The 7,132-nt window shown below is 31.9% G+C and overlaps 1 long non-coding RNA gene across 1 annotated transcript; it reads right to left on the bottom strand.

The window, feature by feature from the left end:
- Positions 1-1,077: 1,077 nt before the first annotated feature.
- LOC115987533 lies at positions 1,078-1,804 on the bottom strand. The gene is made up of 2 exons (XR_004091135.1): positions 1,424-1,804; positions 1,078-1,331 (listed from the first exon to the last, which is right to left on the bottom strand). It is a non-coding gene; the product is annotated as an uncharacterized LOC115987533 (long non-coding RNA).
- Between the last annotated feature and the right edge of the window lie 5,328 nt (positions 1,805-7,132).

The following is a 7,132-nucleotide window of genomic DNA, read 5'->3' as shown; positions in this document are numbered from 1 at the left end:
AACTATTGTTTGAAAAATCAATGCTTGTTAAGATGGTTAGGACTCTCTCCATCTCAATATACTGCCCTTTCATCATGATATTCAATGAATCTTGATAATAATATTCTCCCATATATTTCGATGCAACTCCACTTTCATCCACATTCATCATGGCTTTCAAATATTCAAAATATGTCATTGGCAAAGGACCATTAAACTGATTGTTAGAGATGTCTATGATTTGAAAATTTGGGAAAGGAAATTTGGCTTTGGGATTGCCTATACAACCTTGAAATCTATTTGATCTTATGACAAGAACCTGCAATTTATGAAGACTTCCCAACCAATAAGGGAAGGCTCCATTTATCTTATTGTTTCCAAGATCTAGAACTTCCAAGTATGTACAATTTGCCAAAGATCGTGGCAATGGCCCTTCCAATTGATTGCCATTAACGTTAATACTCCTAATGTAATTTCCTTTGGCAAATGTTGCAGGGATGGTACCATGAAGGTTATTCATTTGCAAATCCAACACTGAGAGGGCAGTAGAGTTTACCAAACACTTAGGAATCATGCCACTTAAGTTGTTATGAGACAGGTCTACAACTTCAAGGTGAATTGCATTGCAAATTAAAGAAGGGATTTCTCCGGTTAAATTGTTATTGGAGAAAAAGATAACTTGCAAACTAGAAAAATTTAGAGTGGGAAATGGTCCTTGAAGCAAGTTGCCATGAAGATTAACATAATATAACAAATTCATACCCACATCCCCCAACCATTTTGGAACTCGACCATAAACTTTGTTATTGGAAAGGTCTAAGGATTGTAAATCTATTGACAGTCTTAAGAAAGTTGGGAATTCACAAATATTGGAGGAAGACAAATTCAAATATTAAAGATTGGCCAGGAAATAGGTGAAATTATTGTTGATGCTAACTGAGTTATTTGAAAAATCAAGGTACTTGAGATTCTCGAGCTTTGAAAACATCTCTAACCCCAACATAATACTCAAGTTATTTGATGAGAGAGATAGGCTAGTAAGGTTCACAAGGCTAGATACTGACCTAGGTATAGAGCCAGCTTATTATAACCCAAATAAAGATACTTCAATGAATTGTACTTGAATTCACCAATCTCACCAATGAATTGATTACCATTAAGATACAAAGTCTCCAAAGATGGCATATTGAACAACCAAGATCGCAGTGTTTCATTTAGGAAATTTGATCTTAAATAGAGATCAACTAGATTCAAACCACTTACGTGACTAGGAAGGGGACCAACAAGTTGATTGTACCCAAGGCGTAAAGTTAAGAGATTCAGCAAGTTGAATAGTGATGACGGCAACAGACCTGTTAAAAATATTCACCAATAATTAAAAATTTGTTAGTTTGATGCATCGGCCAAAAAGATCTAAAATTTAAAAGTGGTAATAGAATCTCACTGCTAAAACTATTATTTTACAAATCCAAATATGTAAGGTTCCCAAGCCATGCTGGAATTGACCCCGTAAAATTGCAACCAGGGAGAGCCAAATGCTCCAAGGACTTCAAATTGCCGATAGAATTAAGGAATTCTCTTGAAAACATTCTCCCAGAGAGACCTAAGAACTTCAGGGAACTACAACTCCAATTAGACTTTAGAAGAGAACCTTCAAGGTCCCAATTACCCGTTAGATCAAGGGTTTGTATACCGGGAAGGCAAAGGACGTTATTTTCGAGTTTTCCTCGCAAGTCACAAGAACGGAGACTAAGAGTTGTCAAAGAGGAGGATAGATTCATCAAAGAATTATGTCTAATTGAGGACATATTTGCCCTTTCCAAAAGAAGTTCCGGCCAAAATGGGTAATTAGCCATAATTTTCTAACTATGTAGTTAGTAGTTCTGGTTCCCAAACAATATTTTTTACTAGCATCTCAAGTCTAAGAGACTCGATTTAGGGTCTATAAATCGAGTTTTTGGGACTCGATTTTCATGGGTTATTCACATCTGATGTGGCACTTTTTCTAGGTGGCATCTACATGGAAATCGAGTCTCTAAGATTTGATTTCTAACCCAAAAATAATATTATTAATGACCCAAAATGCAACAGCAAAAAACGCGGAAAAAAAGAAAAAAAAGAAAGAAAGAGAAGAAGAAGAAGAAGAAATGGAGATGCAGCTCAAGCCGACCCAAGCCGTGCCAGACCTAGGCCGCTGCATGACCCAGGTCGTCGCGTGACTCCTTTTTTTTTTTTTTTTTCTTTCTTCTCCGATGAACACATATTTTCTGTTGTTGTGGTTTTTCTTTTCCTGTTGTCCTTCTGGTTTTTTTTTTTTTTTAAATGTAAATTGAATCTTAGACACTTGATTTCCATGTAGATGCAACGTGGAAAAAGTGTCACATCAGACATGAACAACCCATAAAAATTGAGTCTCAAAAACTCGATTTATAGACCCTAAATCGAGTCTCTTAAACTCGAAATGCTAGTAAAAAATATAGTTTAGAAACCAGAACTACTAACTACATAGTTAGAAAATTATGACTAGTTACCCATTTTGGCCAGAAGTTCCCTTAACTGAGTTAGGTTACCAAGGACTCTTTTCCATACTGGAGCTTCGATTAATAGGAGATTATTAGAAAGATCAAGTGAAACCAGTGAAGACAACTGAGAGATTTCAAACAGGATTTGGCCAAAAAATACGAAATCGAAAAGGCTAAGATGAGTCAAACTCTTAAAGTTGCCAAACTCAGAAGGAATTAGGGAGAAACTGAACGAATTGTAAGAGAGGTTCAACCTCCTGAGATTGGGAAGAAAAAACAGGGTACTGTTGGAAAGAATGTTGCCATAAAGCTAGCTGGAACCAAGGTCCAGGCCAACCACATGGCTTGTATTTTTTGTCACACTCGACCCCATCCTAAGTGCAACAGTGCTTATCCTCCTGCCAACTGGCTGTTTTTGGATAAGAAGTTTGTGAGACAGAAGAAAATCTAGCAAGAGAAAAAGACTTATTAAAATGGAGTAGAGCAGAGCATGGTGGCATTGAAGACAAGGAAGAAGAGAGAGATCATGGAAAGGGAAGTTGAGAATGCAAGATCAGACAGAACAAAAAAAAGACTTGATACTTCCAAGTTGAACGCCCCATTTGATACCCAATTCAACAAAAACAAAACTCTGAAAATGGAGTAGTATTTCTGATGATGTTATAAGGAATGTATGGGATGGAATGAATATTATATAGATGCTGCCAAGTTAACAGAAGTCTTCCACCTTTCTTTTATTTAAAAAAAAAAGTTAATTTCACGTCATGTGTGAGGTGACGTGAATTGTACAACTTGTACATGTTTTCATATTTTAAACTTTCTAGGAATCTCCATATATATCATCAGATTAATTATAATAATTTAATAATTGGTAATTGAGTCCAGAAATTGACAATTAATTTGAAATATTGGGACCACAAAATTGCGTTAGATTGCTCTTATTTTAAGAAAATAATTCTTTTAAAAATCGTTGGAGCGCTAAATATTCCATTTGAAATTGAAGTGGTTTTATCTTGCTGGAGTAAATATTATTATTATTATGTATTAAGTGTGTGTCTGGATATCGCTTATTTTGTTGAAAACTGAAAACTTATTACTGAAAATAATAAAAAAATAATTTTTGGATTACTGTTCACTGCTGAAAGCGTTGGGATGTTGTTTGTCAGTGGATTTGGTGCTCTATTTACGAGACCCACTACCTCTTTGACCAGCAAAATAAGTAGTGGACAGTGCTTTTTAGTGGGTTCCCTGCACTTTTCACGGGACTCACAAACCTCTTTTTTCAACAAAACTTTCATTAAAAATGGATCCCACAGCATTTTTTAGTTTTCAACAAAATAAACAGTATCCAAACGAACCCTAAAATTAAGAATTAAAATGGACAAGTCACTAGTGAAATCAAAATTTTATTTTTGGGCGGTTATATATAATTTTTTTTACATCAAATTTAAAATAGTAATGTACAATATTCTCATTTGTTAATAAATAAATGGTATTTTTAAGAATCATTCGTTAGCCAAAGTCTGATAAAGATGTGGAGGTCACCATCAATTCTTGTTAGGAAATTGATAAAAATTAAAGTGGTCTAAACGTGTAAATTGGTGGAAATTTATGAACATTTATGATTTATATATATTGACAAGTCAATCAAAGTCTTCAACCTTTCTTTCAATTTTTTTTTTTTTTAGAGAAAGAGTCAACCAAATTCCTCGAGTCACAAAAGGTAGAAGTCTTCATCGATATTGCGGCAATTGTGTAAATTTGTGGAAGGCAGGCAGTTTGTGTTCACACATAAAAGTTTGATTTTTTATAGACTTGTACGGTTTTTTCTCTGTGCCAAAGTCTTTTTTTTTTTTTTTTTTTTTTTTTTTTAACTTTTATAAAGTTCACTTCGAAATCTATGCTTTTTCTTTTTTGAAATCAAAGTGTGCAATCTTATTAATTGTTTGATTAGTTAAATCCATTTCTCAAATCAGATTGTCCAAAAGCATTATAGATTCCACTAGTTTTTTATTATTATTATGAAATAGATCTTTAACAATGACATTGAGAAATTAAGTTCCCTATAGTGCGGAAGTAATGCTACTGACACAATATATAGACATTTTTATTAATAAATATCACTTAATTATTATTTACTTTTTTATATTCAAAAATTAAGATTTCTTACTTAGATACACAGATGATAAGAAAATTAAGGAAAAATTGTGCCCAAAAAGGTAAAGTAAGCCTAAACAAGTATTAGTATTCAAACTTCGTACTATAAAGATTTTTTTTTTTTTTTAGAATACTAAATATTTTAACATACACACACGGAAAGAGGGGAAAAGGTCATAAATAAATTGACAGTAGTGTATATCCAAAAGGGCCTAACTCTTAGATACACAGCACAAACTTTAAACCTCTTTAACTTACACTCACTTCTCAATGTGGGATTTACCTGTACTATAAAGTTTGATTTCACATACTTGCACTTTTTTTTTTGGTATCTAAAGTTTTTTTTTTTTGGTAGGTGCGAGTCTTTTTTAATTATTTGATTAATTAAATGATACATGTTTCCTTTGTTGGTAGTAAAATCCATTGCAATCTTTGAACCAAAGGTTACAAATAATGCAGAAAACAAGAATAAAGATTGGTTAAAAATTTATAATTAAAAAAAAAAAAGGAGCAACATAGTCTTGATGGCTATAAAGCCCAGAACGAGGAGTTGTAAGGGAAAAAATAAATAAATAAATTGTGTAAAATTGAAAAAAAGAAAAAAAAAAAAAAAAAAAAAAAAGAGCAGGTGGAAAATTTTTGCCTACAGCTTAAGGAAATTTTCTAAAAAGTAAATTGTGTAATTGGTGGAAGGCATTTAAGGCATGAAGTTTACATCAATTTTCTAAAAAGTAAAGTGTGTAATTTTTTTTTTATAGAAACAAACTAACTACTAAACACATACACATTTTATTACACTCTCTTACCAAGTTCAAACATATTATTTAACCCAAAGCACCGCCACAAAAGGACCTATAAAGTGTGTAATTGGTGGAAGGCAATTAAGGTATGAACTTTGCGTTCAAATTTATAAAGTTTTTTCTTTTTTTGAGAAACCAAATTTATAAAGTTTGATTTTACAGACTTGGACAGTTTTTTTTTTTTTTTCCAAAGTATTAAAAAAAAAAAAAACCCCTTTTCTTATAGAAATAAAGTAGTCTTTATTCTTTACCTTTTGAAAGTGCATCTTCTTTCTTTTTTTGAAATCAAAGTGCATGTCCTTTTAATTGTTTGGTTAATTAAAAATATTACTCAAATCATCTATTAAAATGATATTAAAGTTATATTAACTAATCACTTAAGTAATATTTATTTTTTCATATTTTATTTTTTATTCAAAATTTAAGACTTACTTAGATACATAGATACAAAGAAAAGAAAGGAAGGAAAAATTGTGCCTAAAATTTTAGGGTCATTGTCTAAAAATTAAAGTTGGCTTAAACATGTATTTGCATTAAGACTTCATCCTATAAAGATTTCACAAACTCACACCCTTTTTTTTCCTTGTCTCTAAAGTCTTTAACTTTTGTAAATGCTAGTTTTTTTTTAATTGTTTGATTAGTTAAATGATTCTTGTTTCCTTTGTTGGCAGTGAAAGCCATTGCAATCTATGAGCAGAATTTTGTGTCTATGAATTATGTGAATGAGGAGATGAGAAGGAAAGAAAAGATGAGTTGAAATGGGAATGGTTGTTGTGTGGTGTGTACTTGATGAAAAAAGCGGAAAAGGTATATGAAAATGACAAAATTTGGCTACAAACTCCTGCTAAAAAATTAACATGGTAATATAATTTGCAAATCTAATTATTGGATTACATGTTCTTTTTGTTCTTAACATGCATGTCAAATTTCATTCAAATCAAATACTATTTACTATCCACAAACTCATTTTTAATATATAATTCAAGACTATACAAACTTAAAATTTAAATATTTGATTGATAACAAAACTATTGATCTTTCTTCTTTTTGAAAATTTACAAGCGTAGAGGAAATAATAAGAAAATACAATTTAATAATGAGTTTGTCAAAATTCAAATTCAATAAAAAAATATAGTGGGAGTTTGAAGTCATTGCCTGCAAACTAGTTTATAGGCAAGCTTGGACAAAGTTTGACTACAAACTTGGTTATAGGCAATAGCTATAAGTCCCATTAAAAAAATCAATATAGCCAAAGATGGTGACAATGGCCCTTCCAATTGATTGCTATTAAGTTTAATACTCCTAAAATTATTTCTAATGGCAAATGTTGCAGGGATGGTACTATAAAGGCTATTCATTCGCAAATTCAACAACGAGAGGGCAGTATAGTCTACCAAACACTTGGGAATCATGCCACTTAAGTTGTTGAAAGAGAGGTCTAAGCATTCAAGATTGGTCAAATTTTCAATTGATGATGGAATATAACCTATAAGGTTATTGTTAGAAAAGTTGAGTCCCTTGAGTGATTTAAGCCTTCCAATTATCATTTGCATCTCTCCTTTGAAACTATCATTTAAAAAATCAATGCTTGTGAAGAGAGCTAGGATTCTCTCCAACTCAATATACTGCCCTTTCATCATAATATTCCATGAATCTTGGTAAGGATATTCTCCC

Source organism: Quercus lobata, chromosome 4 (genome assembly GCF_001633185.2).
Source record: "Quercus lobata isolate SW786 chromosome 4, ValleyOak3.0 Primary Assembly, whole genome shotgun sequence".
NCBI lineage: Eukaryota > Viridiplantae > Streptophyta > Magnoliopsida > Fagales > Fagaceae > Quercus > Quercus lobata.
This window is presented reverse-complemented; position numbering and strand designations above follow the sequence as displayed.